The sequence below is a fragment of the Geotrypetes seraphini genome, chromosome 3 (genome assembly GCF_902459505.1).
Source record: "Geotrypetes seraphini chromosome 3, aGeoSer1.1, whole genome shotgun sequence".
Taxonomy (NCBI): Eukaryota; Metazoa; Chordata; class Amphibia; order Gymnophiona; family Dermophiidae; genus Geotrypetes; species Geotrypetes seraphini.
In genome coordinates this window covers 234,942,770-234,955,688 of record NC_047086.1, presented here as the reverse complement: position 1 = coordinate 234,955,688, position 12,919 = coordinate 234,942,770, and the positions used below count along the sequence as shown (strand labels likewise).

At 45.2% G+C, this 12,919-nt stretch overlaps 1 protein-coding gene across 10 annotated transcripts in view; it reads left to right on the top strand.

Moving 5' to 3' along the window:
- The window catches only part of EPB41L2 (erythrocyte membrane protein band 4.1 like 2), a 451,080-nt gene that overhangs the window by 345,612 nt on the left and 92,549 nt on the right, over nucleotides 1-12,919 (top strand). The window lies entirely within an intron of this gene.

Here is a 12,919-nt window from a genome sequence, read left to right as displayed (position 1 = left end):
GTGGGAGCGGAGGTTATAGTTGATCTCTGGCCAGCTGGCAGTCTGAAGATCTTCATTCCTGTACATTTGGAGCTGTTTCTGAGGCAGAAAGTCATTTTTCTCCACTCAGCTGCTTTAAAAACGCTGACAGGCAAAGGTACTACAGAGACTGTGAGTACCTCCATTATTACCTATGGGAACTTGTGGATCGATTTAAACTTCATTTTACATAGTTTCTGTGGGTAGGGTTCAGGTCCCCCACCTCCCCAGACCCAAAATCGCTATTTTTTATTTTCATTTTTTGTTTATTTTTGCTGTTTTTGGTGCAAATTTGTGACAAGAAATTTTTTTCCACTCAAAGAATAGTTAAGCCCTGGAACACGTTGCCAGAGGATGTGGTAAGGGTGGATAGCGTAGCTGCGTTTTTGTTTTTTTTTAATCAAATTTTTCATACAATTCTTACAGAACAGTAAAAGATAAAGATATACATAAGGAAAAATTAAAAAAATATATAATATCTAATACAATCTTTCTAGCCCACATTAATTTGGGGGAGCACCTTAAATTCAAATAGAATTAAAGAAAAATGAAATATTAAACTTGAGAAAAAGTTCAAATATAATTATAAAGTATAAAATATTAAATATTAAATTTAAGAAAAGAAAAGCCCTTCCCCAGGTTAAATCATTCTAGTGCTTTACCTCTTATTTTTGATTCCTTTCAAAGATCGGTTCTCAAACTATTTCAGGTTATCTTTCCCTTGTTCACAAAAACTTAAAAATTGCTGAAACTGTGTGGGGGTCCCAAAAAATAAATTCCTTCTCCTGTATTTTAATTATACTGTACACTTGCAAGGGAATTTTAGAAAAAAAAAGTTGCTTCTAGGTTTTAACTGAAGAAATTTCTTCCTTCGCATTTGAGTTGCTCTAGCAACATCAAGAAATATCAAAACACTATCTCCCCACAGAATTTGGTTGTTTTATTTTTAAAATATAGTTTCATCAGTAAGTTTTTATCTGACTCACTTAAACAAGTCATCAGAAGAGTAGCCCTAGTTTTAATAACATCTTGGGAATCTTCTAGGAAATGAGTTAAATCAAACTCAGAAGAAACCAAAAGATCTGTTCCCTGGTCTGATGTTACTCTTTTTTTCTGTGGTATATAATAACAATTTTGTATAGGAAAAGTTTCTGAATTAGTTAAGCCTAGTATCTCTCAAATATTTTCATAATAAAATCTCTGGAGATATCAAATGAGTCATAGGAAAATTAACAAGTCTGAGATTTTTTTGAACGTGACAAATTCTCCATAATTTCCATTTTTGAATGAATTACACAGGCATCCTTAACTGCGGAAATCGAAATTTGTTGCAGCATGGATGTTTGTGCTTTAACCACCATTAATCTTTTATCTACTAGGTCTAGAAATAGAAACATAGAAATAGACAGCAGATAAGTGCCACGGCCCATCTAGTCTGCCCACTCCAATGACCCTCCCCTACCTATCTCTGTGAATAGATCCCACATGTCTATCCCATTTGACCTTAAAATCAGGCACGCTGCTGGCCTCAATGACCTGAAGTGAAAGACTATTTCAGGGATCAACCACCCTATCAGTGAAAAAGAATTTCCTGGTGTCACCTTGCAGTTTCCCGCCCCTGATTTTCCACGGATGCCCCCTTGTTGCCATGGGACCCTTGAAAAAAAGATATCTTCTTCCACCTTGATGCGGCCCATGAGATACTTGAACGTCTCGATCATGTCTCCCCTCTCTGCGTTCCTCGAGTGAGTAGAGCTGTAACTTCTCTAGCCGTTCCTCGTACGGGAGATCCTTGAGTCCTGAGACCATCCGGATGGCCATTCTCTGGCCACACTCTTACGGTAATGCGGCCTCCAGAATTGCACACAGTACTCCAGGTGTGGTCTCACCATGGATCTATACAATGGCATAATGACTTCAGGTTTACGGCTGACGAAACTCCTGCGTATGCAACCTATGATTTTGCTTTGGAGAAAGCTTGCTCCACTTGATTGGCAGTCTTCATTGCCTCACGGACGATCACCCCTAAGTCTCGTTCTGCTTCAGTTCTTGTTAGGATCTCGCCATTAAGGGTGTAAGTCTTGCATGGATTTTGGCTACCCAGGTGCATGACTTTGCATTTTTTGGCATTGAAGCTGAGTTGCCAGGACCTAGACCAGCGTTCCAGTAGAAGTAGGTCATGCATCATGTTGTCGGGCATTGAATTTTTGTCTGTTGTGCTTTTGCCCACTACATTGCTTAGTTTAGCGTCATCGGCGAATAATGTTGTTTTACCTCGGAGCCCTTCTGTTAAGTCTCTTATATAGCTGTTGAACAGGATCGGGCCCAGGACGGAGCCCTGCGGCACTCCACTGATCACCTCAGAGGGGGTGCCGTTCACCACTACCCTCTGAAGCCTACCTCCAAGCCAGTTCCCAATCCATTTCGTCAATGTGTCGCCCAATCCTATGAACTCATCTTTCTCAGCAACCTGCGGTGTGGTACGCTATCGAATGCTTTGCTGAAGTCCAGGTATACGAAGTCCAGGGACTCCCCAACATCCAGCTTCCTTGTCACCCAGTCAAAGAAGCTGATCAGGTTAGATTGGTAGGATTTCCCCTTAGTAAATCCATGTTGACGGGGATCCAGTAGATTCTCCTTGTTCATGATTGTATCCAATTGGCGTTTGATTAGAGTGTCCATTAGTTTGCTCACTATTGATGTGAAACTCACTGGTCTGTAGTTTGCTGTCTCCATCTTGGAGCCTTTCTTGTGGAGTGGAATGACGTTAGCCGTCTTCCAGTCCAAGGGACGTTACCTGTACTAAGGGAGAGATTGAAGAGCGTGGATAGCGGTTCCGCCAAGACATCACACAACTCCCTGAGCACCCTGGGATGTAGGTTGTCAGGCCCCATTGCCTTGTTATAACCTTAAGCTTTGACAGCTCGCAGTAGACACCACTGGGTGTAAACTCGAAATTACTAAACGGGTCATCTGCGTTAACCCTTGTCTGTAGCTGAGGGCCGAGTCCCGGCGCCTCGCGGGTGAAGACTGAGCAGAAGTATTCATTTAACAGTTGGGCTTTTTCCGAGTCCGTTTCTACATAGTCTCCGTCTGGTTTTCTGAGACGTACTATCCCGCCTGAGTTCTTATTTCTGTCAGTGATATACCTGAAGAAGGATTTATCTCCTTTCTGGATGTTCTTCGCTAGAGACTCCTCCATGCGGAATTTGGCCTCCCTAACTGCTGTTTTGAAGGCTTTTGACTTGGCCAGATAGTCTACTCTAGAGTCCTGTTTCCCTGATTGTTTGTAAGATATGAATGCTTTTTTCTTCTCCTTGATGGAGGTCTGAGATCTCCGCAGAGAACCACTGTGGCTTATTGTTCCTACTCCGTTTACTTACTGATTTAACATAGCGGTTTGTTGCTTCCTGTATGGTGGCTTTCAAAGTCGATCACATTTCTTCCACGTTATCGGTTTCTGCTTGGCTTGGTAGTGCCTAGTGAACGAAGTCTCCCATGTCTAAGTTGGAATCCACACTCTCAAACTTCTTTACAACTTCAACAGTGAAATCTAAGGATTATTTAACAACTGATCTTAATAACCCTTCCACACTCTTATTTAGTGACCACAAATCTTTCAAGGTAATATCCTTTGTATCCTCTGAGGTACACCGATTATCATCACTAGAATCCAATAAGGTTAATACTTTAGGCAATGATGTACAGTATGTTGTAATTTGGAAACAGTGATTGATTCTTGGGATTTCCCCAGAAGTATCTATAGGGGCTGACATAAGCTCCCTATCATTGGATAATGGTGGGAGGGGTGGAATCCTCTCAAGGGGACTTAAGGATGTACCCGAAGTGGAAACATACTCATGGTTTGCTTGAGAGAGGGTCACGGGTATTAAATGACAGTCCATAGGGCCGGCTGCAGCAGGGGTGGAGCTTTTAGGTTTAGGTTTAGCTTTTCTTTTACTCATTAATATATATATACAAGAAATAAGTCTTACCCAAAGATGGTATAACCTCTCAACCCTCCTGACTCCTCATGGCTCCCAAGGAGCAGGGCGTGCTTCTTTCGCCACACCCTGGGGCCGCGCCTAACAGTTGCAGCGCTTTTTCACACAGAGGAGACTTGACTCCAATGACATCACCGGCTGTCTCCTCTGATGTCTGCCCGATTCGGCACCAGTCCCATAGGCAGGAGAAAGTTAAGGCAAACAGACAGAAGTTGTAGCTATTTTAGTGAAGGCAAAAATCTCCTCTCTCTCTAAGCACCCTCCGGTAGCTCACAGTTCTCCACAGCTACAGCGCTTTTTCACACGGAGGAGACGGACCCTGATGACATCACCAGCCATCTCCTCCGATGCCTGCCCAGTCCACGGGCAAGAGGAAGTTAAGACAAATAGACAGAAGTTGTAGTAGCTGTTTTAGTGAAGGCAAAAGTCTCCTCTCTCTCTAAGCACCCTCCGGTAGCTCCACGTAGCTGGTTTTAAGAAAGGTTTGGACAAGTTCCTGGAGGAAAAGTCCATAGTCTGTTATTGAGAAAGACATGGGGGAAAGCCACTGCTTGCCCTGTATTGGGGTGTCTTTTTTTCAACATCAAGTGTGATGCATCTTGAGAACTTAGATCGGGTGGTCACGTCGTGAAAAACGAACAAAAAAAAGGGATAGTAGCCCTGAGGAAACCCCCTCCACGGGTGAAACATGTTGGCTTGTTTATCCCTTACCAGCAACCACTCCGTATAAAGCTAAGTACTAATACTCTTCAGTACTATTTATTGTTTTAAAATTATCACAAGAGTAAAACATATATAAAGAAAAAAAAAAAAAAATTATGAAAATACCTAAAAAGATATAACAGTTAAAGCATTGTACCAACCCTATGACGATTAGGTGCATAAAGCCAGAGGATATGATCTTTTGATCCCCTGGTGGCATCTCTGAGGGCTGAGATTGTGAGAATAGTATGGGTATAAGGTAATCAGGGTGACTTAAAACATCACCTTAAGCTATAACTTTAATGATTAAAATTCAAGCACCTTTCCAGTGACATTGTACTGGTGCTGTGGCACCTTGCTGAAGAGCTTATGAGCACATTTAAATATTTAAAAGCCTTTAAATGTTATATGAAGATACTATTTGAGAAACTTGCCCAGTATTGATAAGAGGGTTTTTTTTGTGTTTTGTTCTATTTTGAAAGTATTGCCCCCTCAAGTTGACTGTAATTTAAAAACCCCGATCTGTTCAGATGCCCTGTATTGATAGCATGGAATATTGCTACACCTTGGGTTTTGGCCAAGTATTAGTGACCTGGATTGGCCACCGTGAGAACGGTCTACTGGGCTTGATGGACCATTGGTCTGACCCAGTAAAGCTATTCTTATGTTCTTATCTTAGATTTTAAAAACAATCTTTTTTTTGTAAATTTGATTTCTGCCTCAAAAACCCCTCGATTTGTCTCAAAATCTATTGAATGTGGACATTGATTGCGCCAAATCAGCAATTGCATACCATGTGCTGTAGCACACCGGGAGAGAGTTCGGGAGCTGTGGACTTCACCTTCTCCGTGTCCTCTTGGGCTGGAGAGCCAGCCTGAGTCCATGCCTTCTGAAGAAATTCTTGCCCAGTGGCCGTTTGGAGACTGGCATTCCTGCGTTCCTAGTCTGGGGACTCTTTTGATGTGACGCATGTAGCTCAACAGAGCCTTGCCATGGTTGTGGAGTGGGCCTTTTCACTGGATTGCATTTGGCTCCTCAGACCCCACTTGTATGCTGCAGCCAGTGGATGCGTCAGGCACGTCGTGTTTTTTCGATCTATGGCATCTGTGTTGAAGCTTCCTTTTCAGGAGCTTTCTTGTCTGGCTGTGCCAAACCTCAGTTGCAATTGTTGCCATGCAGATTTTGTGTTTCTTCTGACTCCTGGTAATATAGCTAATTTGGTTCTGGCTGATGCTTTGCTGAGACTGGTCTTTTCGGCCATCCTGAGTGTGTGGACTTGGAGATGCTAATCCTTCTTCACGTTTTCAGTGGCTGCTGTTCTGAAAGAGCTCCATTTGGATTTTCCACCTTCTAGGCTTTGGTCCTGGGCGCTTTATCACCTGAATCCTGTTTTTTTGGTAGGTTTGTACAGCCTGCAGTAGATTCTTCCATAGCACAGGTTTTCCAGAGCGCAGCCCTCCCTAGTGATGGAGAGTGAAGTTTCAAGGCTCTCAGGATCATAGGAGGCTGTTATGTTACAAAATATTTTTTTCTAGTATCCTCAGGTACCATAGCGCGTGCCTGTCATTCCATCTGCGCAGTGCTGCCTTTGTGAAAATGCATGCCTGTCCTCCGCTGGTGCTAATTGGTGTGGCTGCAGTGCTGGGTGATCTTTATGATCTCATTTAAATTCTTAGTACATTTTCTGCTGGGGCAGAGTCTGAGCACCAAACTCTTTGGACTGTCTTTTGATGAGGATGCTGCCTCGAGGATCCCCTTCAGTGGCCGTCCTTTCATGGGCCAGATTCTTGTTGGTATAGATCTGGATGACCTCTACTCAGGTGGTGTGACTGCCACCCTGCGTTACTCCCTGTGAACCAGTTTCGCTGTATGTCGGGAGGGGATTGTCTTTCTCTTCTTTCCTCCCACAGGTGTCATCAGGAATACTCAGGATTTTCCTCCTAGAGGCATTCCCAGAGCTACGATCACGTTACTTCAATTCCAGTTCCAGGGGTCCTCAGGTTCCTATGCAGAGGCTACTAGTGAATGACACATCCCTGCAGGAACTCAAATCCCTCATCCCCATGAGTTTTATCACTGACCCTGTCCCATTTCTGTAAGCTCTGCCTTAAACTTACAAGCCTCGAACACTTATGATTTTAAAGTGTTTGAGGCTTGTGCAGATGAGGATGGAACATGCCGGAATAGGGCAGAGGACAGGGACAGGGAAAAATTTGTCCCTGTGTCATTCTCTAGTGGCTATGCCTAACACAAAAAAAATAAAGGAAGAAAGCACCGATGTCGCCTGGAGTGGGTGTGACTTCCTCACGCACAGGCTGTCTTCTACCGTTTTGTCAGGAGTGGGCTCAACTTTCATTGGACACTTGTTAGTCCTCCTTTGTTTGCCTCAGGCTTGGTTTCTGGACTCTGGCAAGTCGACAGCAACAGAGTCCAGGGTCTGCAATATTCTGGAGTGCCTCTTAGTCTTCAGGTTGCTGGACCCTGTTCCAGTCCACAAATGAATGCTTAGGTGGATATTACTTTTTCTGAATGTATAACGGAGTTCATGGTGCTAGCTGCTGTCTCCAGGGGAGTTTCCAGTATCTTTGGATCTCTCGGAGGTTTACCTCCATATTTCATTCTGCCCAGAGCATTGCAGGTTTCTGTATTTCCATGTTCTGCTACTGCATTTCCAGTTTGCAACTCTACCCCTTGGCCTCGTGACAGCTCCTGCATTTTAGTTGAAGTGATTGTAGTTGAGGCGGCTTTCCACCAACACAGGGTCCACATCTACCGTTCCTGGGATAGCAGGTGCTCTGGGCTCTATCTTGTTGGGTGTACGAAGGTGTGGTTGAGATGGTAGTGTGTCTGCTGCAGGCGTTGGCAAGTTCAGGAAGAGACGCTTGGTGTCCTACCAGTCCCTGGAGTTTCTGGGGCTTCTCTTCATCTCCAGATAGAACCTTCCTCAACAGGTAGAATTCTCTTGGATTGTCCTGCTCTCTCGGCCTGGTTTTATCTGCAGGTTTTGGGTCTCGGGCAGCCTCCTTGGAGTCGATCCCCTAGGTCAGAGCCCTTGACCTATGCCCTTGACGGGAGTTCCTCCTATTATGGTGATCTCCACTAAGTTTTCCTCCCTTCAGAGGCCGTTCTCATGGATGGAGCCAGCTAGCAGCAATTTGAGCTAGTGGCTTCAGGGGGTGGCTCTTGGCTAGGGCTAGCTTCGGATTTGAGAGTGGATAATTCTTTGCATGGATGCCATCCTGTTGGGTTGTGGGCTCTTTGCGGGACCCGCTCCATTCAGGGGTAGTGGACTCCTTGGTTGGTTGACCTAAAGTCTGGAGCTTCAGGAAATTTGGATGGCACTACTTGCTCTCCAGCCCCTTCAGAAAGACCAGCAGTGCAAGTTTTTTCGATGCCATGGTGGTGGGATATGTACTTCACGAGGGAGCCCTGTTGCTCTCTCTCTTGGACCAGAAAGCTCGGTGGCGTTCCTCTGGGTGAAAGAACCTCTTCTGTCTTTATCGGCAGCCCATGAGGCCGGAGTCGACAATGTTCCGGCAGTCTCCCACGCCAATAGATCCTGGTCATCAGGAGCATGGTTCCTCTCACAGGAGCTGTTCCATTTGCTCTTACAAGAGCTGAGGTTTGCCCCAGAGGGTCTTGTTGGCATTGGCAGAGATCTCGAAGGCCAGGCGCCTTTTTGGTCGATGAACAGTGTGGAAGCTAGGGCTGGATGCTTTGGTTTTGCCCTGGCTGGCTCACGAGTTCCTGTAAGTGGCCTCTGGTTGATCGGGTCTTCAACTGGACAGCAATGCATCCCAACCTGATGTCTCTAGTGGCTCCGGATTGGCCTCACCACCTGTGGTATGCGGTTCTCATACATCTTTAGTGGAACGAGAGGCTCCGGCTCCCTTTTCTTTGATATCTTCTCAGTCAAGGGCCAGTGTCCATAGAGAATCCTCGGCATTTTGGTCTTATGGCATGTCTCTTGAGTGCTCAGCCTTGATAATAAGCGGTTATTTGGAGGTAATTTTCTAGACTCCTTCGCTCAAAGTTTCCTCTACTATGGCTCATTCTGCAAAAGCCCGGTAGGCTTTCTCACAGTGGAGTACTAGAAATCAGGTGGAGCCTGAGAAGGCTCCCAGTTAGGTAGTCCTTTCTTTCCTTCTGGAGGGTCTAGAAAAAAGTCTGTCAGTGGCCTCCCTAAAAGTTCAGGTTGCAGGCTTTGCGTGTTATTGAGTGTGCTAAGGCACTAGTTCACTTACTGTTCTTTCAGATGTTACCAGGTATATGAGGGGGCCCTTCGTTTGCATCCTCCCTTGCATCTTCCTTTCCCTTCATGGAATATTAATATTGTTTTACAGGGTCTTGGTGAGGGCCCTCTTTGACAGACGGTTTTTCTGGCCACCATTGTCTCAGCATAGTGTATTTTGGAGTTTCTGCTCTTTCGTGCAGGGAACCCTTTCTCTGTGTTTCAGATGCCAGTGTTTTTCTCCGTACTTTACCTTCCTTCTTGCCGCAGGTGGTCTCAGCTTTCCAAGTCAATCAGGAGATTAGGTTGCTGGCATTTCATCCGACAGGTTTGGAGCACACAGATCAGGTCTTCTGCAATTGGGATGTCCGGAGGGTCTTGCTCCTTTATTTGGAAAGGACAATTAAGTTCAGACAGTCTGATCACCTTTTTGTTGTCACTGGTACACCTCACCATGGTAGGCTGATATGCCAAGTTCTCAATCATTCGATGGATTTGAATGGCCATTTCCGTGATTTCCGTCGCCTGCAGCAAGCAGCCGCCGATCTCTTTTATAGCATTCAATGAGAAGCGTGGATATGTCGTGGGAGGTATCTCACGCGATTCATCCTGATGAAATTTGCAGGTCTTTTTCTTGATCCTGTCTTCATACTTTTGTCCGGGTTTACCGAATTATTGTGGCAGCGTGTTCTGATGCTATTTTTCGGGACCTCAGGTTTGACGGCAGGTTCTTCTGTCCCTCCCTAGCTACCGTGGCTTTGGTACGTCACCTAGCGTATGGAATCCAGAAGTGATGTAACAGAATGGAAGATTAGGTTTATACCTTCATAATTGTCTTAATGTTAGTGCCTGCAGGATTCCATACGACCCAGCCTCTCTATCTTCACTCAGTTGTTGGAGTAGCCTGCCCCTTTCTGCCTCGGTCACTCTCATTATAGGTTTTAAGTTTTTCCAGCCAGTCGGCAGATCCTGTGGGGAGTTTCTGTGAGTATACACATTACCAAAGACCTTTCTTGGTGTGCTTGTTGTACACAGCAGTTAGTACTGCATTGTTCCTCAATGTTTTTTCTGAGTTGCCTTTGTGTCTGTTTCTCACTTGTCAATATTTTGCAGAGCAAGCCAGTTCATGATTTACTTGTGTTGATGGGGATTCTCCCCGTACCCCTTTGTCTTAGATTTGCAGGTATGTGCTTGGCTTTGGGACTGAACTAAGGTTGTTTGCTGACTCTCAGCCTAGAGGTGTGGAGCATGTAAGAAAAGATGTGGATTTCTGCAGCACCTGGACTGCAAGTTGGGATTGAACACCTAGCATATGGAATCCTCCAGGGACTAACAGAAAGAAGATTATCGAAGGTATAAACCTAATCTTCCATATTTACATATAAATGAAGTATTTTATACTATCATTTGTAATGTATATTTGCTCCTTTGCCCATTCTATAGTATCCTTCCAAACCAGCAGACAAATAGGTTTATGCAGCTCTACTAACAGGTGGAGACAGAACTGAAGACTTCCAAGATAACTATAACTGGTCATGTGCATTTCCCCTGGAGTCCATCTCTTCTCAGTCTCTAGCAGGTGAAAGTGGTAAGCCTGTGCAGTCCCAGTTTGTACTTGGTTGTTTAAGAAAAGGGGGGGTGTTAGGTAAAAAACATTTCTTCTGTTTTTGGTCAAATTTTTTTCTAGCTTGCTGGACAGAGGCGGTCTCCTGGGCCTCGAGGATGCTACACTTGGGTGGCCAAGTCACTCTCCTTACCTCCCCATCCATTAAAGGTACTTCAGCTGCTTGGCTCAAAGCTTCTTATTCCCTGACAGCAGCTTAGAACACCAGTAGGATCTGCCCATTCAATTCTGGTTAAAAAAAAAAAGAGGACACCTTTGTTATTTTGCTTTACTCAGAGCTGTTTCTTTTGTCTGCCCCACAGTTGTTTTGGCCTTTTTTGGAGTTCGCAGTGGGGGGTTGGGGGTGTGTGGTTTGCTGGTCATGCTAGCTTCCCTCGGTGGTTTTCCCTTCTGCCAGTGTTTGATCATGGTGAGTGGTGACCGACTGAAGAAGTGTATGTTGTGCACCCACTGAGGAATAGACGTGTCGGGTGCCTACAAGTTCTCTGCGCAGAGCCCAGATGCGGTCGAGCAGCAGGAGCCAGCATAGGAGATGTTGGTGGATTCCTCTAACTGTGGGGATTCACTTTCTGTGGCGGTAGCTTCTCCGGTGATAGCTTCTGTTCCACTTTTGGCGGGCTCTGCTGCCATCTTATTTCCAGTTGCGGATGCTGCGACCTCAGCTGAGCACCTCAGAAATCCTCTACAACCATGGGACCGGATTGGGCTTCCAGTTCTCCTGTAATTACCTCTATGGGATGCTTTTCTCCTGCTTTTGTGCTTACAATGTACAAAGCTTTCTGCATGCAGCAGGCTAGCGGTTCTTCAGTGTTGAATTCAGTTGAGCCTAGTGGTTCTGTGGGGGCTGTGGCTGTTCCTTTGGTGTCCCAGCCTCCCCCTTCTCCTCTTCCTCCTCCTTGGAAGCATCAGTGTTTCTCCTGGGAAGAGGAGGGTATGGCAGATAGCGATCCTTTGTTTGATGAGGAGAGGGATTAGGCTGGCTTGGATCCTCTGAAGTCTGAGGGAGATGGGACGTCAGAGGGTTGGGCTTTGGAGTTGCCTCTGGGAGAGGACTCATCTGTGGTCTGTATTTTTCATCATGAGGATCTCCAAGAATTCATTGATCAAGTTGTGATGGTCTTGTGTTTCAAGTCTAAAGCTCAGCATTTCATGGACCCCCTGCTTAAGGGATAGGAAGGTCTTCCAAGTCTTTTTCCAATGCTTTAGGATATCAAGGATGTGGTCTAGATGCAGTAGAAAGTGCCTGACAGTCTCTTTTGGGTGGCTTTATCTATGATGCATCTGTATCCTATCCCAGAGTCAGACAAGGAATGTTTGAAGCATCCAGTGGTGGATGCGGAAGTTTCTGCCATTACAAAAAAGCATACTGTTCCTTTTGATGGTGGTTCTGTTCTCAAGGATCCTCAGGATCGGCACATAGAATCTCTTTTAAAGCAGAGTTTTATTGTGGCAGCCCTTGCAGTTCAGGCTGCCATTTGTGGTGGCTAGGGCCTGTTTCCGGCGGGCATAGCATGCCTTAAACAGGGAAACTAATGACTGGTCAGTAGTGCATCAGGATCTTGCAAAGATTGATATGGGAGCTTTTTATCTGTCAGACTCTATGTACAATTTGTTGTGCTCTTCGACCAAGGGTATGGTTTTAGTCATTGCAGCTAGGTTGATCATTGTGGCTTCACAGTTGGTCAGCAGATATGGTGTCTAAATATAAACTCAGTTATTTTCCCTTCAGTAGTTCTTTCTTGTTTCATGAGGAGTTAGATACGGTGATTCAGAGCTTGGGTGACTCCCTAGGTTGCCAGAGGATAGATCCCCCAGCTGCACGACAGAGGTGGTACAGACTGGGGGCGTTTGTGGGAAATTTGTTGGTACAGGCCTTGCAGGTGAACTCTCACCCCCAGTGGCCGGTTTTACAGCAGACTCGATCGTTGCAGAGGCCATAATTCCAGTAGAGTCTCTTCCTCCACTGGTTGTCTGGCACAGTGGGTCCACTCTCCATTTACTTTGTGGTTCCCAAGAAGGAAGGCTCCTCCTGACCCATTTTGGGCTTTAAGGGTGTGAACAGAGCCTTTCAGGTTCCATCTTTTTTGGCTAGAGACCTTAAGGTCGATCATTTTATTGGTGCAGCCAGGGCAGTTTTTCACCTCTCTCAATCTCACAGTGCCTTACGATCTACACATTCCCATCTGGCAACTATGATAAAATGAGGAAAATGGTTAAAAAGAAGCTTAAAGGATCAGTTGCAAAGGTTAAGACTATAAACCAGGCATGGATGTTATTTAAAAATACCATTGTGGAAGCCCAGACCAGATGTATTCCATGTATCAGCAAAGGTGGAAAGAA